The sequence below is a fragment of the Sarcophilus harrisii genome, chromosome 3 (assembly GCF_902635505.1).
Source record: "Sarcophilus harrisii chromosome 3, mSarHar1.11, whole genome shotgun sequence".
NCBI lineage: Eukaryota > Metazoa > Chordata > Mammalia > Dasyuromorphia > Dasyuridae > Sarcophilus > Sarcophilus harrisii.
In genome coordinates this window covers 337,898,993-337,925,907 of record NC_045428.1, presented here as the reverse complement: position 1 = coordinate 337,925,907, position 26,915 = coordinate 337,898,993, and positions in this window count along the sequence as shown.

The following is a 26,915-nucleotide window of genomic DNA, read 5'->3' as shown; positions in this document are numbered from 1 at the left end:
ACTATTTGGTTTTGTTGTGCCACAGTTCCCCTGCTCAGTTTCTCCAGCATTACAGTTTAACAAAGAGGTCTCAGAGGAAGGTAGCAACTTTTTTTGGTCTCAGCTCCAAAAAGAGACAGGCTCGCCCTTCTGGAGCATGAGCAGTCAGAATGTGGACTGGTGACCTTCAATGTGTTGCTTTTTCTGGCTTGAGTTAGTAAAGAAAAGAAAGGAGAGGGATTCATATAGTTTCTCTTCAGCAAGCCAGTTTTATTTTTTACAGCCAATTAAATGCGGACAAACTAGCAACACCATGGGCAGTAATGTGTTTTAAGTCAGACATCTATTTTTTTACTCATTTTGGGTGGATTTTTAATGAGATTATTGAATATCCAACTTTTCTCTACATTCTATTATAAAGTCGCTCTTTAAAAAAACAAAACATAAGTTTTTCTTTTAGCTTTGGATCAGTCTCTTCTCTCCAGTTCCTTCATTATTATTCTTAACTGCCCTACTTTTCCCACTCATTTCCATAGGGTTCTAAATGAGCCTTGCCACACGTGGATTTGCTTAGAATTAAGATAACATTTATGCCCATCAACTTCTATATAAAGCACATTTTGGCAACCAGAACTGCAATGAAGGAGCAGGAAGGCCTACTTTCATCAGGTCTAAATGGCTATAGAGAAAATGCACAATTTTTTTTTCCTTCAAAATAAAACTCTACTTTCCCTACAACCTCCCATACCACCTACTTGATCAATGAACAGATCAACAACAAATATTTTAGTTGGTGATCACTATGCTCTATACTCTGCTAAGTAATTTAGGTCATACGAGAGCATATATGCCTTCATTTAGGATGTTTAAAATCTAGAAAAAACAGCTATGGACATAGTACAATGACAGGATGTGTACTATTATTTTTAAATATTTAATCTAGAGGAGAAAGGTAGGTGGGACATGTCAGGATAAGAGGACTCAAGAATTTAAAGAACTCGATTATAAAGTTTTGCAATGGAAAGAGTTCAGCAAAGATTCAGAGGACTGGATTTTAAATCAAAACTCTGTAATTTACTACTTCTATGTCCTTGGGCAAGCTACTTAAAACTCTCTGTGGCTCAGTATCTGCTTCTGTAAAATGTGGGGATTGGATTTCTTCCAGCTCTAAATTCTAATCTTATGACTATATAATCCTAATTCTGTGGTTGATTTAGGAGAGGGGAAAACAACCTATGCTAGTGTGGAGGCAGGAAAGTAGAACTCATGTGGTGGTCAATGATAATACCAATATGCAAACAACAGATCAATGAAATAGGGGAGTAGTAAGAGAAAAGATTGAAAAGATGGGGTAGATATAAATTGAATATATGTAAACCTATTTGCAACAACCTATTGCCCTTTTTTGTAACCCTTATATAGCTCCTACAAATAACATCTTAAATTATTTTTTCAATGAGAAACATTTATGTTCTCTTTTACTGTCTATTAAAAAAAACAGAAAACTGTTGTAACAAATATACAGTTAAGCAAAACAAAAATATCCACATTGTCCATGTCCAGAAATATGTCTTATTCTTTATCTTGAGTACACCACCTCTTTTGCTGAGAGAAAGGGAAGTTGTTCGCATAATAATCAGTCCTTGGAGTCATGATTGATTATTGATCAAAACCAAGCTTTTCGAAGTAGTGTATGTCATTACAACATTGATGTTATTATGTAAATTGCTATTAACTTCATCAACATTCAATATTTTGGACTCATAAGCTAAAAGAAAATCCTTTTTGCATTTCTTTTTTCTGCTTCTTTTGTGTTCTAGAGTGACAGGGCAGGAATCTAAGATACAATACATATCCTTTAAGGACAATAAAATAATATAACTTTCTACATTTGATGATTACAACTGTTTATTTGTTTGTTGTTAGTATAAAAACCTTCAGGTTGGCATTCTATCTCTTTATACATATTACTTGGTCTTTTCTGAGACTGTATGTACATTCATTCTGTCTACTCTGCTTTAGTCTTTTTTATAATTATATTTTCTTTCAATTTTTCCAGTCTATACATGTATGTGTGTATATCTCACATTTTCTTCAATTTCAAATGTATCTGAATTGTATTTGGAGGCAAGGTATGAATTTTACATGATAAAGTTACTACAGCAGGATAGAATGCAGAGAAGGAACTGCTACAATCTTTAAATCAAAATCTGGAGATAACAGAGTAAACTTGGGGAGTGCTAAAAACAAGTGGTTTTATAATGCTAAAAGTAGGTATATATACCTACTTTTAGGTTCATATATATATATATATATGGTCATTAGGGTGAATGTAATTTGTAATAGTGTTCATCATAGATATTATGAAGGCAATCTGATTCAATGAAATTAAATGATTATATAATAAAATAATTTTCATTTTTTTGTACTTATTTTCTTTTTAACTCTCTCTTACCAGACTGTGTCTCTTTCCTTCTTCTTTGAAGGACAAAATTGTTGTGCATGTAAAGTAGCCTGATTAGTGAATTAATCTTCTAATATAATGCTCTGGTGGGCCTTTGTGCTTAATCTTACTTGGCAACTGCTTTATATCCAAATTCTGATCTGACTTCTTGCTGGCCCAGTACTGCATGCGCATTATGATCAATGGAAACAGTCCATCATCTGGAATAGCTTTCATTTTTAGGAGTTGACAACTCGTATTAGAAGTTCCTTTTAAAATTTCATCTAATGCAGGATTCCACATCCTAACCCTTCTTTCCCAGAAGCTTATTCTAACATAAGTTATTTATACCTTCTTGTTTTCACTCCTCCCCAGGGTAGAATGTGGAAAATATCAAGTTAATATTTGGGGTAGCTTCAGTACTCTGCTTCACACCCAGTTTTCAAATCACTATATCCAATGACATTACCTAATGGTTAATTTGAGGGCAGAAGTAGAAATAGCAGTGAAAGGAAGCAAAGGAAGGGAAGAGCTCAAAGATAATTCAGATGTGATCAAGTGGAAAACACAGTATGGGATTTCAGGATAATTAAATCAGAGAATTTTAGAGTCAAAAGATCCCCCAGTAGCCATTTAGTCTAAAACCTTCAAGAAAAGAATTCCCATTGAAAGATAAGTGATTATGCAGTTTTTATTTGAAGACCTCCATTGAATGATAGCCCACCCTTCCATTTGTGCATTTGCACAAAAGTGACATATTTTCTTCTTTCAAAGAATTACAAAACTTGATGTAAGAGAAAAACATTTCCAAACAATATGTTATTTGTCCATTTGCTTAAACAAGTTCACTCTTTAAAAAATTAATTGGATTCAAGTAGAACTTAATGATCCCCTAAGTAACCTAGGTCTAAGGAAGAATATTGTACTGTGATTCTATTACAATATACTTGGAACAGCTTAAGAATTATAGAAAATTTCAAAAGAATAAAATTTGCTACTCTTGAAGTGCTGGTGAAGGCATAGAAATATATATATATGTATATATATATATATGTATATATATATAGTATATGCACACATGTATGTTTTTATGTGTCAATACCTCTCTCTTGAAGGTGTTTCCCCTATGAGCCAGTGTACATCTGTAGATTATGTCTCTACTCCTTGGATGCAGTGTCCACTACTGGGTGATTAATTCTGTAACTTCTTGCAAAATGTCATGGCCAACGGGGATGGGGCATGGGAGGAAGCTAGGAGATACAATCTATACACAAAACAATGTCCTTTGATTGTACTAAAGAAGTCATTCTCTACAAAACTGCTTCCTGCCTAAAATCCCAGCAGTTCTTGAGTGTCTGTGGTACTTTGAAGGCTTATTCTTTGTTTTTAAGTAGAGATGTGGATGATCTTCACTGAGCACCATCTCTGTCTGTCTTTCTGTCTGTCTCCCTCTTCCCCTCTCTCTCTCTCTCTCTCTCTCTCTCTCTCTCTCTCTCTCTCACACACACATACACACACACACGCAGATACAGAAAAACGGATATACTTTATTCTTTTACCCAGAATGTGATTTCATTAGTGTAAGAATGCCCTGATGATGAAATTACCTCTACTCCTGCAGATGGAAAATTTACACAATATAGCTTCTTTGTTGATTGCCTAAGACACTGAGACATTAATTACCTTGCCTGGGGTGACACAACATATGTCAAGGATGAGCTTTAAACCCATGTTTTTCTTACTGAAATAATGACTATATAACCTATACCAAGGAGATTCTCAATATACACACAGTACATGCACATATATCATACTATGTTTTACAGTAAAGATTTCCCCCTCACACTCTGCTATTGTAATCACAGAAAGTAAAATCTATTTAAAATAAATACAAAAGTATTTATGTGGTAACAAAGTTTTAAAATATATTGCATATATATGTATATGTGTGTTACACCTTGTCTTCCCTCAAAGAATTATGAAGGCATTCATAATTGGAATAAGTGGCCATTACCCTGGGAAACTTTTTGAAAAATAAGTTGTGGTGATAATTGAAAGTGCAAAGGTTTGAGGCAGGAAAGAGCTTTGTTGAGTGTGACTTCTTGCATCCTTATAAAATGATGGGAGTGGAGTACCAATCTCTTTACCCTACTGACAATACTACTTTTCAGTATAACTTCTCAGGACACCACATCTACCAGAGAGCAGAGTCATTGTATAGATCATCAGAGACACAGATAGATAGAGATACAGAAAGACTCAGACATAGAAATGTAGAATTGAAGCTTTAAGCATTATGATCCCTGGTAGAAGAGAAGAATTCACTATATTCATCAAGAGAGAATTGGTCCTGGCAATTAATACCTAATTAGTGAAGAAAATCAGACCCTGGGAACCTAACTGAGTAACATGTGAGGCAGAGATACTTTGCTCAAGAAGGAATAGTATCCATGAGAAAAGAAAGGATTCCAGGACCTACTAGCTCCAGATTTGTGAGATATGTAGATCTTACATTTTTCCCTATGTGTGTTCTTACCAAATAGTGTACTATAAAAGTTTGCCCAACCTTCCTACAGATGCTTCGTATAGGCCAAGTTTATTAGGGGAATATTTTGTAGTTGCTTTTCTTATGTCATCTTGGTAAATATTTTTACTTTGAGTTTACTTGTTATTTGCCTGACTTTTAAAGGGAAGGTCATTGGTGGTGGTTTATGAGCTGCATTTTTAGGGGAGTAGACATATAGACTAAATTCTACTTAAAATTCAAGATAATCCCTTCACTACCAAAGGTCCCAAATTCCTACTAATCCATGTCTTTGTGTGTGTGAAAGAGAGAGACAGAAAGAGAGAGACACACACAGAGAGAGACAGAGAGAGTGACACACACACACACACAGACATACATGCACACGCACACACACAGAGACACACAGAGAGAGAGAGAGACAGAGAGAGAGAGAGAGAGAGAGAGAGAGAGAGAGAGAGAGATGTCTCAATACTTAAAGAAATTAATTCAGACTATTCACTGGAAGATAAAATATTAAAGTTTAAGTTTAAATATTTTGGACACAAAATGAGAAGATAGGATTCATTGGAAAAGTTCCTGTTGCTGGGAAAGATTGAAAGCAAAAAGGAAAATGGGATGGCCAATGATAAGATGGAAGGAGAGTGGCATAGAAGCAACTAATATGAACTTAGACAGACTTTGGGAGATAGAGGAGGAGAGAAGGGCCTTGTGTGCTATGGTCCATGTGCTAGGCTGTATGCTAAGCACTACAAATTATTTCACTTGATCTTCCCAACAACTCTGTGAGGTAGAGCTTTCATTATAATTTTAAAATTTAAAATTAAAGATACTAAGGAAGAAAGAAGTTGAGTGAATTGCCCAGGTTTACACAACTATTAAATATTAATAAATATCTCAGGCTACATCTGAACTGAAGTTTTCTTGACTTTACACTCAGTGCCCTATCCACTGTGCCACTTAGCTTCTGAGAGATAGAAAAAAAATTGACAGACGCAGAGAGAAACAGACAGAAAGAGAGGGGGAGAGGAGAGGGAAAAGAAGAGGAAGAAGAAGAGTGAGGGAAGGAAGAAGAAATGTGAAAGAAAGAGATACACACACGGATAGACACAAAGAGATACCCACATGAAACATTCATATCTACACATATAATAGTAAAAAATTATACCAAACAGTTCAGAACCAATACCAAAATGTGTACAGTGAAAAATTTCATGATGGTAAATCTTAACTTTGGACTAGCAGAATGTGTGTAAGTTAGATGGAAGGGAAGGGTATTTCGGGTATATAGAATGGCTTGAGCAAAGGCATTTATTATGTAAATTCAGGTTACAAACTTTTTTCTTAGAATGTTCTGAGAACTAAAAAGTCATCGACCATTGTTACTGGCTTTGTAGTCATAACATTTGCATGAATTCTGCTCAGAATTTCTATTTTGAGGAAGGATCCATGACCACCATCCTTTATTCCTCTCTTACTTTACTTTTGACTTTCAGGATTTTATCACAGTGCTGCTTTGTATATAGATACTTTCTTCCCATCCTTTACAACTCCTTTCTATGTGCTGTCTTCCCCTTTTTCTTTTTGCTCCAATTTGCAATCCTAGTACTTAGCACAGTGCCTTGTACATATTAAGTATTTAATAGATGTTTGACTTGACTGTGTTCAGATCCTAACTCTGCATTCATTATTTCTGTAACTGTGGGCAAACCATTTAATGAATGAAAAGTATTTATTTTGTGCTTATTAATTATGTACAAAAATTATGCTAAGCACTAGCGATATAAATAGAAAATTAAAACAGCCTTTGCTCTCTAGAAAACCTTATTCTAATAAGGGGAAGAAATACATGACAGAGGTTTTGGCTGCAGGTCAGATGGGAAGGTCTCCTGGCTTCTGCTGTGAAGTAGTAAGGCAGATAATTACACGATTTCTTTAATGTCATTTCCATTGATTAAATGATATTTGTTTCTGATCTTGAATTATTTGACAGTATCAAGGACTTTATTAGCAAGAATTTTCTTTTCTGTGTCTTCCACATTTTAATCACAGATGCTAAGCATACAATACTGCATCACTTGTACAGATAGTCACCAGGTCATGTCTCCACAAAGGTTCTTCCTATTTGTAATGACTGAGGACAGTACTTGAACTTTTCCATCTGAAGACCTCTTTTGGCTCTTAAAATCATTGAGCACAGTTAAGATAGTGAAGTAGGAGAAAGAATTATAGCCTGGCAGCCAAGGCATGAGAATCTGCAGTTTAGTTGATCTTAATGTGTAGAACCTCCTAACCAGATTATGGTTGCATCCAGCCACAGTGTGTTGGAATGCCTAGTCATGGACAAGCTGATGTCCTCAAACCTGGTTTAGAACTTGTAGAGTTCATGTGAGGTGGCTAGTGAGCAGATTGTCCAGATCAGCTCACTTGAAGAATATAGAAAGTCTGCAGATCCCAGTATGAACTTTGAAAATAGCAGAACAACCTAGATCACATTGAAAAAGATACCTTATATGGGTCGGATACAACTTGAAGCTTATATATACCCGGGCTCCTTAAAAGTCAAACTGATATTAGCATTTCCTCCATCTTTTTTCTAGCTTCATTAACCTCACTTTCAAGCTCTGAATGTAGAAATCTATCCAAATACAACCATTAATTGGACATAATTCTATCTGGTAGTATCTGTAATAAGAAACCAAAGAAGGAGATTCAATTATGAGTGCCCTTTCCATTTGAGAGATCTAAGCCCCTCTTTCCCTCTCCCCTGCCTTTACCATTAAAATTATGAAAGATTATTTTCTTGGTTGAAGTTCTGTCAAATGTCCAGTAGACTACCCCTGGATTTTGCATTAATATTGCCTTTGAGCTTCTGGCTCAGAATTTCTGTTGATGCAATCTTTGATTTAGAGACTTTTGAATAAAAGGAACTTTATACTCTTGTCTGTTACAAAACATTCAGCAAAAATGGTAACAAGATTAAAAGCAATGAGACTAGTCCCCAGGCTTCAGATGAAGATACTTTTGATTCATTTGCCTGGATGTGCATCAATCATCTGAACTCTCAATAGTAAATCAAAAGTGCTAAAGTCAAGGTTCTGCCTTTTAATTTAGGCAGTAGTAATGAGAGGGAGGGAGGGAGGGAGGGAGGAAGGGAGGGAGGAAGAGAGAGAGAGAGAGAGAGAGAGAGAGAGAGAGAGAGAGAGAGAGAGAGAGAGAGAGCCAGCCACCACTCATTGAAATCTTTGGAAAGACTTCAAATATTCCCAAAGGCTATCGTTGGCTAATAAGTACATTCCACCAAAGATCAAATCAGTTCAGGGATGTTTTTACAATTGGGGAAATACAGACCTGTATTTGGAGCTAGAGTTACATTTAAATAGCTTGGTATATTTTACCTCCAAAACATTATTCTTTTTAAAGCCTCTATGGCATGATGTATGACAGAGTTAATCATAAAAGAGTTTATTTATGCAAAGCTTTTCATGCTTGTTCAGGGAACCTTGCTTCACAGCACTGTTCAAACAGAAACACTAGTGTCCCCTGGCATTTCTGTGGGGGGAAAAAGTAAATATTTGTGATTGGCATGCTGCATGAATATTATCAGCATGCATCCCCCTTTCTGCATGCCGACAGAAGCTGGCATCTGCCACCGTCCATAGAGCACACTGAAATTTGAGGTCTGTCTTGGTATTTTCATTACCATTGAAAGGTAGCAGTGAACAGCCAGCATATTCACTGGTTTTTGAATTACAATGAAGGAAGCTAGTGAATAAGAAGTAATAGGGTCTCCCTTCCCAAATCAGGAGCTATTTTGCCCCTGCAAACAAGTACAAAATTCCTATGAGAAAAACGAAATGAAATCCAAGGACTTGGCAGCAGCCTGGAAGATGAAAAATCTTATTTAAGAAAATATGTGCTTCCACTGAATGTCACCAAAGTGACCATTTACAAAGTAGCTGAAAAGAGGATTCTTAAATACTTCGCATGGGTTTGGATGTGTTGTACTGAGCTTATTCCAATGAGTCAGATATATTTATTGAGGATATTTTGTGTAAACCACTGTGGCAACCATTAATTAGGGTTAGTCTGGGAAAACACAAAGAAATGAACAAGAACAATAGCTAATATTAAATCTATGCAGATCAATGCTCTTGCATGAATAAGCCAAGAAAAAGCATAAGAGGCTGTCTTCAAGAAGCATGTGTATTGTCAGTTTGTCTCCTACATGAGGTTATTAAATGTTTTTTTCTTATCTGCTAACACAAGCCTCTGGGGACTGAATGATATTCTGCTGGCTGCCAGTCTTTCCCTTATCCTTAATACTTAAGGGAGATATTTATGGGGATTTTGAAATCACCATTGTATCTTATGACTGTGAAACTATGACATGGTAGATAGAAGGCAGTCTTCTGAGTAAGGAAAACCTGTTTTTTAAGTCCTGGCTCTCATATATACTGGTTACATGACCATAGGTTATATTTATGAGGTGTAAGAAAGAAAGCAGGGAAGGAAAGAGAGAAAGAGAGAGAGAGAAAGAGAGAGAGAGAGAGAGAGAGAGAGAGAGAGAGAGGAGTAATTCTTCAGTGATTGTGTTCTATAGGGAATGCTTTATCACATCTAAGTTCCTACTAGTCAAAAAAATCAAATCTTTGATTTTATTTGAATTTCTGACCTATGGAGAAGATCAAGCTGCTTTGATTTTCTGGAAGGTAATTTCCTTATCCTTGACTTATTTCCATTCATATCATCAATGACCAAGACATGACAAAAGGACCCAACCTCTGTTAACCCTAGAATTCTTGATCATGAGATAATATCTGTAAAGTTATTTGCACTATGCTTGACACATAGTAGGCCCTTAATATGTTTTCCTCTCCTTTTCTTACCATGTTCCATTTTAGTAATTCTTTTCTGTCTCAACTTCTTTGCGTTCTAGCTGGAAAAACAAAACAAAACAAAAGAACAACTATTTCCATTCACTGTCATTTTGTCTTACTATGCTTTTTGAAAGCTTTGCTCTTTTGCACACCAGAAATGACAGCTCTATTTCACTGGTGATTGAACTGGTTTTTAAATACATGCTTGTTTGTTTTGTCCAAAGTACTTTGGTATTATTGTGCATAAGAGGTAGTTACATATGATGTGTCAATTTAAATGATTCTAGAGATTAACTACGCATAAATATTCCTTAGAATATTGTACTAGGTAAGTCATTTAAAAATTTGCCACATATCCTTTCTACTTTTCCCTATCATTTCCTCTCTGCATGCTTATAAGAAAAAAAAAAGATGAGATGACAATTTTTAATTGCTGACCTACCTAGAGGCTGTCCAGTAATAGTACCAACAATAAAAATAGATTGCAGGGTCATAGATAGGGCAGGGCAGTAATAAATTTGCATTAAATATTAATATTTGTAATTAATTAGTAATTAATATTTGCATTAAAATTAAGTTAGGTTTCTACTCCTTTTCTTGAAAGTCCATATTGGCAAAGTCAAGTACTGTTTTTGTTGTTATTGCTAGTGGTGGTGGTGGTAGTTCAATTATTTCAGTCATGTCCAACTCTTTGCAACCCCACTGCAAAGATCCTGGAGTAATTTTCCATTTCTTTCTCCAGTTCATTTTAGAGATGAGGAAACTGAGACAAAAACAGGGATAGGTAACTTGTATGTTTATATTATATTATAGGTGGGAAAAAAATGATCAGATACAGTAGAGAGGGTAAAAATGGTGATAATCATCATATCTGATATTCTTCCTAGTTCTGAAATTTCAAACATTTGAATCATCCTTAACTCCTTTTTCTTTTCATTACAAACTCAAGTTCATTCCTACTGCCTCACTTTTATTGACCTTCTATTTCACCTTTTTGGAAAGGGCATCTATTTTCTTCCTTATCCCATCAGAATCTTACCATTCTTTAAGACTCCCCTCATGTCTCACTTCCCTAGGGATTCCTTGCCTAATGACTCCAGCCCATACTAAGTTCTCCTTGTTTGGATATCACATTTGCCAATTATTAAATCACATACTGATTCAATATTATTTTTGTTGTATCATATGTGTTCAACATTGTGCTGTAGGAAAGGCATTAGGTTTAGAACCCTAGGTGCTGAATTCAGATCCTGAAGCTCTCAATACTTACGTCAACTTTGACTAAATCACTCATTCTCTCTAGTCTTCTTCTGCAAAGGGAATTTTACTGGATGACATTAATGTCCCATCTAGCTCTATATCTATTATTTAAAAATTATTTTATTTTGATTTAAAATCAAATAAATATAACATAATAAACAATACAATAATACAATAAATAAAACAAACATTTCAGTGACAGTATAAAACATTGATTACATGTGAAACTGCAATCTACCATGTACAACTTGCTATTCCTTTCAAATATACAATAAAGTGATCTTGTAAATTTTTTTTTCTATTCCCTACTTTCCACACCCTTGAAATTGCTACCATTAGACACAAATAGGAATCTATCTATCTAAAACTATTCTATAGTTATTTCTATTTAACAATTCTTTCTCTGGATGCAGATAGCATCTTTCTTTATGTGTCCTTTATAGTTTATTTGAATGTTTGTAATAATCAAAATAAATAATTTACTCAGTCTTACAAAATGGTAAGTCCTAAAAGCAGGAACTATGTCTCATATTTCATCACATCCATTCCCCATACTGCCTAGTATAGTGCTAGCAAATAAATACATTTCCAGAAATACTTGACTAATTATATTGAATTTAATTAATTGAATTGTATTGAAGCAGCAAGGTTTAAAGGATACACTTGATATGCAATTGCTATATGAGAAAGAATAGGATCATATAATGTAATCTTTTTCTAGTATCAAAGCAATAAATATTGTAACAGACCTCTGCTGAGTGGGCAGGGAAAGAAGAAGCTAGCTACCCTTTGGAGAACTTTAACAGAGCATCAATTAATAATTGTGCACTTGTAATGATGATGTTAAGAGTAATGAATCATGGGGAGTCTCAAGATGTTGGGGAAAAGACAGTGACTCACCTGAATTCTCCCCCAAATCCTTATGAACATCTTTAAATGATGCCATAAAGGACTAGGAGAAATAATCTTCCAACAAAAGACAACTTAGAAGATCAGCAGGAAAGGTTTGTCACCCAGGTCTACCTGGGTGAGAGTGGAGCACAGTCCAGTGCAGACTACATCAACAAAGATTCAGTCTCAGAAAACCATGAGTAGACTTTGGGAACCACTGAACCAGCTGCAGCATCAGCTGCTTCCAGAGCTCCCCATCTTCAGGTAGCAAAAGAAGAATCAAACAATTGGTCAGAAGGAAATTCATAGGTCTCTTTGCCAACTCTGAGGCAAGACTATTTTGCTTTTCTTATGCCTCAGTACAGGATACAGTCCTGAGTGGCAGAACGGTTTCAGGGCAAGGAGGAACTCTAGCACACCACAGCTTGCAGTCATTGTGAAGTTGGGAACCCTTCTAACAGTTTCAAGACAGAAAAAAGTGCTTGTAATCATTCACAGAGTAGTTACACAGGCTAAAAGAATAGTAAATAGTAAATAGGATCTTAGATCCTACCATTTTGGAAGAACTGAAAATTTACAGGTGTCTAGTAGTATCTATGAAAACAACTGAACAAAACCCCTAAAGTTTGGAACAATTGCATTCCACAATGGAAGCAAAGCCTTACATTTAAAAAAAGAGTTACAAGTCAAGAAATAGGCTGGGAAAATGAGCAAACAACCAAAATTTCTGATCATAGAAAGTTGCTATGGTGACAAGGATGATCAAAACATATACTAAGAAAAAAAATAACAAAGTCAAAGATCTTCTATCCAAATCTTTCAAGAAGAATATGAATTAGTCTTGGGCCGTGGAAGACTCAAAAACAATTTTGAAAAACAAATAAGAAAGAGAGAGAAAAAATTGGGAGGAGAATTGAGAGTGATGCAAGACAATCATGAAAAACAAGTCAGCAGCTTGGCAAAAGAGATACAAAACACTGAAGAAAATAATACCTTAAAAACAGAGTAGGCCAAATGTTAAAAAAAAAATACAAAACACCATTGAGGAGAACATTTCTTTAAGAACTAGAGTTGTTCACATGAAAAAAGAGGCACAAAAATTTACTGAAGGAAAAAAAAACTTTTTAAAATGTAGAATTGGCCCAATGAAAAGGAAGTACAAAATCTTACTGAAGAAAATAATTGCTTCATAATTAGAAATGAGCAAATTGAAATTAATCACTTTATGAGAAATCAATAGAACAAAATCAAAAGAATGAAAAAAAAAAGACAATGGAAAATGTCTCAATGGAAAAACAATTGACCTGGAAAATAGATCAGGGAGAGATAGTTTAAGAATTATTGAACTATAATATTAAAAAAGAGGTTTGACATGACCTTTTAAGAAATTATCAAGGAAAACTGCCTTGATAGTCTTGAATCAGAACGTAAAGTAGAAATTGAAAGAATCGACTGATCACCTTAAGGAGATTACAAAATTAAGACTCCCAGGAATATTATAGCCAAATTCCAGAGCTCCCAGATCAAGGAGAGCGTAGTGTAACAAATTAGAAAGAAACAATTCAAGTATTGTGGTGCCATAGACAGGATAAAACAAGAGTATGCAGCTTCTATATTAAAGATTTGGAGGGCTTGGGATATGACATTCTGTAGGGCAAAAAAACTAGGATCACAACCAAGAATCAGTCAACAAAACCTAGTATGATAGAGAACTTTTAAGCATTCTTGATGAAAAGACCAGGGCTGAACAGAAAATCTGACTTTCAAATATAAGACTCAAGCTAAGCATAAAATGGTAAACAGGAAAAGGAAATAATAAAGGACTTAATGAGGCAAAACTGTCTACATTCTTACATGAGAATACTATCCTTGTAACTCATAAGAACTTTCTCCTTATTAGGGCAGTTAGAAGCTATATACATATAAATATATTTATGTATATATGCACATAAATATATTTATATATACACTTATAGAAAACATAGATGTGAGTTAAATATGAAGGGATTATATATAAAAAATAAAGAGATGAAAGAGGAATGCACTGGAAGAAAGGGAAAGGGAGAGGTAGAATGAGATAAATTATCTCACATAAAAGTTTTTACAGTGGAGGTTGCACTAAAAGAGGGGATAACATACACACTCAATTGGATATAGAAATCTGTCTTACACTACAGGAAAATAGGAAGGAAAAGGGGATAATAGAAAGGGGATAGTAATAGAAGAGAGGGTAGATTGGCAGAAGGAGAGTCAAGAAGCAAATCACTTTTGAGGAGGGACAGAGTGAAAGAGAAAGAGTAGAATAAATGGGAGAGTAAGCTGGAGGAAATACCATTAGCAATATTAAGCATGAAAAATAAAAATTGAAGCAAACTTATTTGATAAGGTCCTTTTTCTCAAACATAGAGAATTCAAATTTATAAAAATGAAAGTCATGCCCCAATTGATAAATAATTAAAAGATATGAACAGTTTTCTGATGAAGTAATCAAAGCTAGTATAGTAATACTAAACAAAAAAAATGCCCCAACTCACTATTGATTGTAGTAATTCAAATTAAAACAGTTCTAAGCTTCTATCTCATACCTATTAGATTGGTTAATAGAACAGAAAAGGAAAATGTCAAGTGTTTGAGGGGATGTGGGAAAAATGAGACATTAAGGCATTTTTGGATTATTATTGGAGTGAAGTTTCAAACGTTTTGTAGAGTGCTTTGAAACTATGTCCAAAGGGCTATAAAACCATGTATGTGCCAATATAACTACTGCTAATGTATCCCAAAAGAGATTTTTTTTTAAAAAAAGGAAAAGGACATATATGTACAAAAATATTTATAGCAGCTCTTTTTCTGGGGACAAAGAATTGGAAATTAAGGAATGCCTATCAATTGGGGAATGATTGAACACATTGTGGTGTACTATTATGATGAAATCCTATTGTGCTATTGGAAACAATGAGCAAGACACTCTCAGAAAAACCTGGAAAGTTCTTGCATGAGCTGATGCACAATGAAATGCACTGTGAACAAAATAACAGCAATATTAGAAGATGATCAGCTGTGAATGACATAAGTATTCTCAGCAATCCAATGATCCAAGAAAACTGAAGGACTTATGATAATGTTTGAATATAGATTGAAGCCTGTTTTTTTTTTTGTTTGTTTGTTTGTTTGTTTTATTTTTCTTGAGAGATTTTTTTTTGGTCTGTATTTTTTTTCCCAACATGAGTAATATGGAAATGTTTTGCATGACTACACATATTTAATCTATGTCAAATTGCTTGCTTTCTCAATGGGGAAGGTAAAGAAAGAAGTGAATTTGGAACTCAAAGTTTTAAAAACAAATGTTAAAAATTGTTTATATACATAACTGGGGAAAATAACATACTAAATAATTTTTGAATGTAAAAACATGATTGTTGACAATGCTATTTTAATGAGAGAGTAATGACATTTAAATAATATTTAAAATATATAATGTATTTCATATATATTCTCATTTTATCCTCAAAACATTCTTGTGAAGTATTACAATTACTATCTTCATTTTACAGATTGAGCAAACTGGAGTTCATAAAAGGAAGGTAGTATCTGTGCTCTGACTTACATACAGGTTTCCTGTTCAGTTTGCCATGCTTTAAGTCAACAGAGGCACCATTGTGAAGTTTTCTTAATTCAGCTTTGTATTTGCCATTACCTTCCATAAAAGCAATACCATCAACATCATTTTATTCTATCCTTGCAGAATAATTGCTTTTCAGTTAGACAATCCCCTAGATTTCTTTTAGTATAAGAAGCAGCAAAGTAAGCCATCTTTTCAATGTAGAACAGATTACCTGAGAAATTTAGATATTATATTGGCGCCTTCTCTCTCAACTCATCTATTTTCCTTGAATAAGTTGATTGAATGTTTATTTTTGGAACTGGTTCAGTGTTTTAGGCCTAATTCAAATGAAAAAATGGAGAGCCTTGTTCTTAAGATGATTATTTGGTCAAGATTTCTTTCTGTATATGGTGTCTATCCATAATAGTAGCTTCAGGCATGGGTAATGTCTCTAACTATATATGGAAGTGTGGTATAAAGGTCATAGAACATTCCAGCTTCCCACTCAGAAGATCTGAAAGTTAAGATTTATAGACCCTGTTCGACCTTTGTTGACCAAACTCATTAAGTTAAGGGACCATTTCTGTTTCTCTGCTTTAAGGTTTTTTTTTTTTCTTTAAATACTATGGGCTGAGAAAACTATGTGAATAATAGATGAGCACGTTTTATTGTTCCTCATGAAAATATAATGATGTTGTTTGTTGCGTGATACCAATAATATGGTACCATTAGTCCTGCAGTTTGACTATAAACTCCATGATGTTCACTATTCAAAGTTTAATGAGCTCTTGCTGTGACAAAGGACAATATTGGGAACTTAAAGAAAATCAGCTTTTTTATCTAATTTGAAGATTTTGAGGTTGGGGTCAATGGGTGGTATATAAAATGAGACTCTATGCTTTAGATTATCTGATTCAGGTGGTTGGTGAATATTTCTCACTCATTTGTTGTTTGTGAATTGTACTTTTTTTTTTTCAAGTGATTCCTTTAAAAAATTTAAAAAAAAATTCTTATGCACCAATCCACTGCTTCTTTCTATTTTTCTGTATAATTGAAAATGGACTCATCATATTTACATGTTATCTCTTAAACTGCAAACTTCTTGAGGGCAGGGGCTGTTCTTGCTTTTCTTTATAAATCTATCCTTAGCAAAGTGCCTGGTACATAATAAATACTTAATAGATGCTTGCTGACTATTTAAATTTAAACATAAATTCCAGTTTATTTTTTAATGACAAAGGAACATCTTTATAACTTAATTGTAGTTAATTGCTTAGAAAAAAGTAAATTGGACAAATATTAAAAGGAAAGTGAATTCTGAGTAATTTTAATGACCTGTCTTGGTCTTAGAGAATAGGCAAGGAAGTAGCTCTCTCCTATCAAAATAAAGATAGGGGAATATGGGTGTGGTCTGTTATATAGACTGACATGATTACTGTGTCATTGGTTTTATGTTCTATGCTACAAGAGAGAGAAAATAGAAGGGAATATGTATGTCTGAAAATTAATGTAATATTACAACAAAAGCATTAATAAACTATTTTCATCCACTTTATTTTTTTCTGAACTTAAGAAACAAAATGAACATTTTCATAACATAGCTGAACAGAAAAAATAATTATTCATGAAACTGTAAATTAATTATGTATAACTTTTAAATTTATAATATTATTATGTAACTTTTTTTTTTTTTTTTACTATTTTTCTTCCCTCCCTCCACACCACTAGAGATGGCTACCATTAGATACACACACATATATGTGTGTGTGTCAAATCATTGGATACATATTTCTATTTATCAGTTCCTTGTCCAGATGCAAATAGCATCTTCCTTTATATGTCTTTTACAGTTAATTTGGGTATTTAATATAGTGAAAACTACTTAGTCACTCAAAGTTGTTATAAAAACAATATTGTTGTTACTGTGAACAATTTTCTCTTGGTTCTGCTTATTTTGCTCATAATTATTTCATGTAAATCTTTCCATTATTTCTAAGATCATTCACCACTTTTTAAAAAAATCAGAATCTCATTTTATAGTAACTACTTGAATGAAATACATATTTCTAAGGCTTAATGATTTCATAATTTGAGAGCCAAAAGAGAACTTGGAGGTTATCTAGTCCAGGTAATCTTAAACTTTTTCTACTCATGACCTCTTTTTGTCCAAGAAATTTTTATAAGACCCTGGGTATGCATATAAAATAGGTATACAAATCAAACATTTACTAATAATAAATCATTATCCCTCCTTCATTTAACAGCTGAGGAAAATAAATCCAGATAAGTTAAGGGACTTGCCTAATATCACAAAAATAGCAAGTGACAGAACTAGCACTCAAATTCAAATCCTCCAGCTCTAAGCAGCTTACTTTTTCCTCTATATCATCATACTTAAGAGTTACCTGATTAAATCAAAAAACATCTCCCCAAACCCCTAACTACTACATTAAAAGACAATAAAAATCCAAAGTACCAGTTACATTAACTTGCTATACATTTTTAACATGTATATTTTAAAATAACCTATTCATACTTAAAGAAACAAAGATACTAAATGTTATGTTAGCAAGTACGAAATGGTTTTCCTCAAATAAAGAAATGAAATAGAAATAGATATGAAAAACAATATTCAGGGGCCTTGCTTCTGTATTTTGAACATAAATTTGCTTTTCCTGTGTTTCGAACTTAAAAGTATTTTCTCAGCTTTTAATAAATTAATTTGGAATGGGATTCAAATGCCCAGTTAAGATATGAAACTTAGTGGATTTGACTGTCGAATGTGAGTGAGCTAAAAATCAGGGACTATTGATATCTGTATTTGGCAGAATCATTTTGGGCTCTTCCCATATATCAATGTAAGCCCTTTTGTGTATCCATTTCATCTGTTTCTTATCATCCTAGAAACAGATATCTCAATTTCCCACTTCAAGGATCCATTAATCTATGACTCTAATTTTATGATATTTTTCCAACTTTTCCTTAATATTCTATGAAAATAAGCAGTATTTCCATGATTGAGTGGACTTGATCTCCATGGGTAGCTAAGGAACTGAAAGTCTTATAGTGAAAGGCCTTTTCTGGGTCTTCTAATGGAATATCTTTTTTTGAGCTTAAAAATAACTTTTACAAGTAGAATAGAACACCAATACAATTTAAAATCATTGAAAGTAAGAATTATTTTAAAAAAATGGTTTTATATCACAGCTCCCTATTGTTGTTTTTGGTGGTGGTGATGATCCTTCATTCTCAAAGAGGACCAAGGTATCAGGCAGGTGATGCATGACATGCAAGTGAATTAAATAGATTTAAGTGAGGGAAGGATGATCAATGTCAGTGAATTAAATAGATTTAAGTGAGAGAAGGATGATCAATGTCACCTGCCTCACTTTCCTGTCCAGAACCACCTGGTCCAATGACCAGATATAAATCAGGACAACTGGAGATGGCTCTGGATGTAGTAGGAAACCTTGGTCTTTTTAAGCTAAAATCTTCAAGAGGTCTCAGTTTGTCCGAGTCTGCACCTTTTTAGTTTTTGTACATACTCTTGAACATATAATAAGTAGATATTTAATGAATACTTGTTAAAAATATACCTGAAACTTCTTTTCAAGTTGCCTTCAAATTCATAGAATCACCAAGCTATGGTGATTAAAACAAACAACCCCCCAAAAAACATTGCTGTTAGGGGAAGTAAAATTGGTGAACTGTTTGAGCTCAAGATTTCTGTGTTGTAGTAAGACGGTCATTTGGATATTCAACCTAAGCCTGACAACAGTATAATGAGCCTCCAGAAGTTGGGTGTATATGTGAGGAACCAGATTAAGAAGGGGAAAATTGACCCTTGTCAGAAAATGAACAGGTTAAAAATGCCAATGACTCTCAGCAATAAGAGTGGGCCATGAAAGCTACATTTCCAATCTAGGTAAATTAGTGAGATTCAATCTTAAAACAAATCAAAACATTCATGAATCTCAGCACTGAAAGGGACTACAGCATTTGTCTAGTCTAACAAAGTCTTTAAAAATTATCTATCCTATAAGATTTCTAAGAGTAAGCAGTAATCCAGGATTTGTCTGAAGACTCTCAGTAAAAGAAAATTCTAAAATCTCCAAAGACTGGCTATTCAACTTTTGGAAAACTCTAATTTTTGTAGAATTTTTTTACTCAAATTAAGTCTAAATTTTTCAATTAATATTTATTGAGTGCCTGATATGTGTAGAAAACTATGTTACTCACTAACAATACAAAGATGTAAATCATCAAGATTCCTTCCTTTGAAAAGTCTCAGTTTATCCTGACTCCAGGCCCAGTGTTCTATCTACTGTACCATCTGGCTGCTCCTAGTGTCACAGCTAGGATTTATTTAAACCATAGTATTTCTGAGGACAGCTAGTTGGTGCAGCTGATAAGAGTGTCAGGTCTAATGTCAGAAAGACTTATCTTCCTGACTTCAGATCTGGCTTCAGACTAGTTGTGTGATCCTGGGCAAGTCACTTTTTGCTCTTTTCCTGACTTTCTCGTCTGCATAATGAATTAGAGAAGGAAAGGACAAACTATTCCAGCATCTTTGACAAGAAAGCTCCAAAAGGGGTCACAAAGAGTTTTCATATAACTTAACAAGCATAATAACAAAGTGTTTCTAATTCAAAGCTCGCTCTCTGTGCCATGGTCCCTCTGTGATATGAAATACATGGTAGCAATTTAAAAGTTATACAAGTAAATTAATCCCCTTATTTTACCTTTTTTTTTTTTTTTTAATCAAAGCCATTGTTGTCTAGCTTGACCTATCACTTTTGTCACTAAATTTAGATGCAATGACTTTTGATTCCTTTTATAAGTCATGGTCACTCACAAAATATTTTCTTTCTTGCACTGTGAAACTTCCATGCTTCATTAAAACAATAAGGATATTTAATAGGACTGCCAAAATATTTTGAGCAAAGTACCACTTATGGAATAAATGCTTAGGGCCATTCTGGCCCCCAGTATTGATTAGGATTTATCAGTTCTATTTAATTTTTTAAAATCATTCATTATTTAAAGTTATATTTTTATCAGTGCAAATATTTGCATAAGTTAGAAAGGCAGGTATTAATCTCACTTTAAACATGTGAAAACTGAGATTTAAAAAGGTCAAAGGGACAAAATAACAGTTGCACTATTATACATAAAATAAATCTACACATTTGGTAATCTGCAATTAATTAATATTTATTCATTTGAAATAAATTATATTTTAATGAGATGTAAACTGTGTATCCTTTTTCTAATATGAAAGAATATCCCTTATAAAGATTCACCATGTAACCATGTAAGCTTTGTAACTTCTTGCGGAAATGTTCTTGCTTCTCATTTTTCCTTTATTTCTATTAATCATGAAAAAAAAAAAAGAACTACAGTAATGCACAAGAGAAAAATTCTAAAGATTCTGGGCACTAAATTTGTGTGCTTCTATGGTCCTCTTTTTATATGCTAGTCACTTTTGTAATTATTGTCCCCCCTTCCTCTTTTTGCTCCCCCTGCCTTATAGGAGAGGATTATCCTAACACCCAAGTAGACACTGACACTATTTGTGAAATTCAATTGAGATTCACTAAAAATGCTTACAAATGCAAAGGTCAGATGTCATCTTGTCTTCCCATCAGAATTACAATATTAATGACATAAATTCATTATAATTGGACCCAAGGAATCCCTAGGCATTTGGTGATTAGTTGTAACACTTGTACACCATTAATAATGTATAATATCCCTAATGCTAAATGTGAAATTAAAGAGGGGGGGTTCAAAAAACTCCTGGACCAAAACAGAATGTCCTCGAGTTCAAGAGGTGATTTCAGTGAAGTGTCCAGATGATTCCATGTGTATTAAGCACATTATTCCTGGGATGAAATCAACCTGGGCAAAATGCATGTGAATGGAAAGTGGAACTGTGTTCTATCTCTGATAGTTGTTTAATGAAAGACCATATTCTCAAGCTACAATTGAGGGATAAGCATTGCCTATGGATCACCTGTTTTCACTCAAGTTATGGAATACCAGTTTAGTGTTTATGAAATTATTTAGTGTTTGTCAAAATATCACTGCCTTCTGGAAAAAACAAAAACAAAAACAAACAACAACTATTCTTTAAAAACACAAAAACATGCAATCAGGATTGGAAAATTACCTTAGAAACTTTGATTAATTGCAGATCCAACAACACAAAGATGTTTCTGAGCTTTGGAATGCCTCCCAAATTGGTCATGTAGAGATCTCATACTTTTGTTTTGCAATTCAGATGCACTGTCACTTCTGATGGCAGCCTCTCAGACTCCTAGAAGTAGTGTCCAAAGAATGATCAAAATGAACTGTGGTCTTTGTTCTACTGTGAATAAAGCTTTTGTAAGAAGTAAAGGAGAATGAAGAAAAAAGAATGGAATGCATATTGTTGAGAACACTGTTGGTTCACATGGTAAAATTTAATATTGCTAGAATTTTTTTTAACTTCAAAAAATGTGTATAGATTATGATTTACAATTTTGTTCAGTGCTCTGTTCAGGACTGTCCAGTGGCTCCAGCAATCTATATTTGTTACTTGCAATTCTCATCAATAGTTCATTAAGTGCCTGGATATTATGGTAGAAAATCCATGGAGAGATTAAGGGATTAAGTGGTAGAATCATGTTTACCTTTGACCAAGCTTTTTTTTTTTTCCCCCAATTTAATTCACTTGACCTGGAAAGATTGTTTTAATGATTCTTCCTTTCCCTGGACTTGATCATGGGCCTCAGGCAATTCCTTTTGTATTCTGGGTTGTTAGTTGATTTAGATCAGAAAGGCAAAGCCCAAACTAGTATTTGACAAGATCTGCTGTGCATTTGAGTTTATATTACATGTATAGAAATTTTTGTATCTTCTTAGCTAGACCTCCAGAAATTCCTGATTCTTGAGAATGTGTGAGCATAGTTAAAGTGCTATTTTCAAAAATACTTAAAATTATGGAATTTTAAATCTAATCTACTCATTTTATAGATGAAAAAACCAAACCTGTTCATAGGGAATTGTATGAAGACCTAATTAAAATCTTCATACTTGTGGTCCAATAGTCTTTCTATTTCATCAAATTAAATCTCTGATTTAAATCTTCTCACTTAATCAAGAAGTGCCCATCTCGGTGCCAGGTACTGTGCTAAGTACCAGGGACACAAACAAAGGCAAAAAAATATTTCAAAAAAATTTAACCTTTCACCTTTCTGAACCTTTGTAAGTTATTTGGATAGGTCAAGAATGAGGAAGGGACTCCCCACAAAGACAGGGTCTGTAATAAGTCCCTCTTTTCTTCCACAGAACTAGCTGTTGGCACCTTCAGATTTTTGAAATCACTAGGGTCTGCTATAGTACAGAGACTATTTTTGCCTTTATTTGAATTCCTAGCACCCAATATAACACTTGGAACAATGCTTCATGAATGCTTTCTATACTTTGTAGAAGACAAGGTAAAAGAAACGTTGAGGATTCAAGTAAAGAAAAAATAATTGTAGTCATCCCTTCATTTAGTAAATATTTATTGAGTATCTATTCTATAGAAGTTCCTTTGTCATAGTGCTATGGAACTTGATTCATATGCTGGAAGCAGTAGATAAAAAAGAAAAGCGAAAATAAGGGAAGGAGAGAGAAATGTGATGGAAGTGAGAAAAGAAAGTCCTTTGAAATGAAGAGCATTCTAAGAGTATAAATACATTTTCAAAAATGAAGTATGATAACTATATTCTTAAGAATCAATCAAATCAAACATCATCATTCCACTTAACTCCAAACCAAATGCTTAGGAAACTTAAACTAATCCTTAAGAGTTAAGGGCATCCTCATAGTCAGTCATTTCTTTTCTAATTACTTAGATACCTAGTCCAATACTCCTTGACCTTGCCATCCAGTTTGTAAAGTACTCTGTGATAACCAAAAGACACAACAAGCAAATATCCATGATGGGGTTGAATCAAAGCCTTAATGTGTTATGGCTATCATTTTTAGAACACATGATATTGTGTGACCTTTTGATCTGATTTGCTTTTATTCCATGTATAATAGTCTAAAGGACTGTCAGAAGAACTAGAAATAATTGGTATTCCAAGAGCATTGGAAGTAGGATTGTTAAATAACCAATGTTAACTCTATTTGAGAGGGTTATAATAGTTGTCCAATATGCAGCAGGCACACACACCCTCTTGATATCACAGGGGTGGGATTGAGAGCAGGTGATGTAATCTAACTTGACAAACTAGTTAAATATTGACAAGCAGATAGAAGCACATGGGCATTCAGACTGAAGGAGGAAGGTAAGGTCTGCTTGTATGATTCAGATCAGAAGCAGACACTGGAGGAGACCAAAGTGAATCGCTGCAGTGGTTCTAATAACACAACTGGAATCACCTTGGGTTTTTCCTTCCGTCGTTGAAAGGTAAGGCTTTTTGCCCTGCTGAGAAAAATCACATTTCTGGCTGAAGGCATTGACAGTCATGAAATGTTCATGTGTCTTGGAGGAGGGTTAATCCCAGGGAGCTGTTTCCTTCAGCGAGCCTAATTGTATAGTCTAAGCTGGTTCTGATTTAAGCAGAGAGCATGGACAAACTAATGTGGAGAAAGATGGCTTGGTTTTATCTGTACTAGAAACTGTCCTCTTTAAGTGATTGGGTTTGGGAACAGGTGTATTTTATTTTTAAATGCTTAGCTGGAGAGGATGCCCACAAAAATTTATTTTCAATGAAGCTTTTGCTAATGGTTAGGGACATGCACATCAACTGAATAAGAAATCTTCATGTAACTTCATAGGTAATGTTATGGCAACAACAGGTCCCTGTGGGTGGGGTAGGGGCAGAAGAAGGATGCTTAATGCCATATGCAATATTTTCAGCTTTGATCTTTAATGAAGAAGCAAGCTAAACTTAATTCAAAGGGAATATTAAGAAGCCAAGCCTATCCCAAAAGATAGAGAAACAGGCTTAAGGTGTTGTCAGATTGTGTTTAGAAATGAATAAATATCAGTGTGAGAAAAGTACCACATTTGGTTTTAGAAAAACTATTTAAGCAGCCAGCTTATCACAGGCTACTTTTAGAAAGGAGATAGCATTCTGCTTTTATTGTAGTCTCTCACTCATTCACTTTCAAACGGTAGCTGGAAGGTGGTAAGAAATAAATAACCACTCACAATTCCTTGTGAGAACGCTCCTTATTCCAAGTAAACAACAATTGAGACAACTAGGTATGGAGAAAGTAGCCTTCACTTGAAATCTGAAAAAGTGCTTTTGCCATTAAACATAAGATAAGGACAAGCCATTTTACATCTCTAAGCTTTAGTTCTCTCATCTGTAAAATGGGTATGATTGTACTAACATTATATACCCAATAGAATAGATGTGAAGAAATTATTTTGCATACTTTAGAATACTATAGAAGTGCTATCATTAGCATTCTTATATTTTCAGGACTTGAAAATAAAAACAAAGATGTGTACCATTTCCCAGAAATTTTCTATAGCAGATAATAAACAAGGTATTTCTGTGAGAAATAAAAGTTCAATGTGGTGTTTTTTTTTTTTTTTTAAGGGAGGCACCATACTCTGGTTCTCCTTAATAATTTGTGATGTGTCTCATTAATTCAGTAATGTTCTAAATGATTGTTACTTTTTTAAGATGAAAAAGACATTATGATACAGAAATCATGCTCATGGTATTTTGATAGACAAAGGCAGAGTGCATTAGGGGACTATCTATCTCTGAGAGGCAGAGGAATAAAGAATTAACACTATGTAGTGAATAAAATGATAGATTTGGAGTCAGGGAGATGTGTTCAAATCCTATCTCAGATGCCCAAACTAGACTAGATGTGTGACCTAAGCACACCACTTTATCATTTATATCACCAATTTCCTCATCTGTAAAAGGAGAAGGTTGAACTTTATGATCTCTCAGGTCACAGAGCTTTATTTTATTTTGTTTTGTTTTGGTTTTTATTGAGGAAAGTTAATATTTGGCATTTCATTTTCCCCAATTATATGTAAAAAAAATTATCATTCATTTTTTAAAACTTTGAGTTCCAAATTCTTTCCCTTTTCCCCTGTATCCCCTAATCCCATTGAAAAGAAAAATAATTTAATACAGGTTTTAGGTGTATTGTCATATAAAACATTTTCATAATAGTCATTGGCAGTCACAGAGTTCTAAATCTATCATCCTATACTATGTTTAATTATACTGACTGCTGGTCCAGGAAATAGAGGGCAGGTGGTTCCCATATCACAACATATCTGATTAAAATAATTGGTTGATTTCTCTTCTACTCATTCCCCAAACAACACTATAACCATAGTTATACTTGAGATGTAGGTTGAATCAGTACTGGTATCCATCTTTGATCATAAGGTCATATATCTAGATCCATAAGACAGACCATCCCTCATCCAACCCTCTAATTTTGCAGATGAGGAACCTGAACACAAGGAGTCATCTGAAGTCATACAGATGACGAGTGGCAGAAAGATTTGAACTCAAGTTCTATGACCTTAAGATCAGGAGTCCCAGTACTCTCTTGAGTGTGGTTCACATTCAGTGAGAGAAAGAAGACAGAGGCCCAAAGACCTTCAGTGATGTGCTTAGAGTCATGTAGCTAGGGAGGGACGCCAAGGTTTTCTGGATCATAGCCCATGTCTTTTTTGCTGTCTCTAGTGAATTGATAAACATGAACTCAGTGTTTTTTTTTTTTGTTTGTTTGTTTGTTTTTTTTTGTTTTTTTGTTTTTGTTAGTTTTACATTTCTCCCTGCAAATCTGGGGGCTGGCCAACCACCATTAGGATATTTTCAGAGACTTTATTAGGATGATTGAACAAAGCATATTAACTTCCGTTGCCTTTTTGTCTCATTCATGCTTACTAGACTCTCTTCATTCTTCTCAGTCTCTCTATTCGCACTCTAGTGCTGTTATTTTTTGACCATGGGGATGACAAAAAAACAAACTTCCCTTCATTCTCTGGAGTACAACTGTATTCAGTGGTCTTATTCTTCTAGGTTTTTAGATAGTACAATGGATAAAGTACTAGAGCTGGAGTCAGGAAGATCTGAGTTCAAATCCAGCATTTGTTACTTACCAGATGTGGGACCCTGGGTATTTAACCTATTTGCCTCCATTTCTTCCTGTAAAAATAACTGTTCCATAGGGTTGTTGTGAGGATGAGAGGAGGCAGTTGTAAAGCATTTATCAATGCCTGACACATAATAGGTATTATATACATGCCTATTCCTTCCCCTATAATGTTATTGATACTGAATTGTACATTGTAAGGAAGAAGGAACATTATTT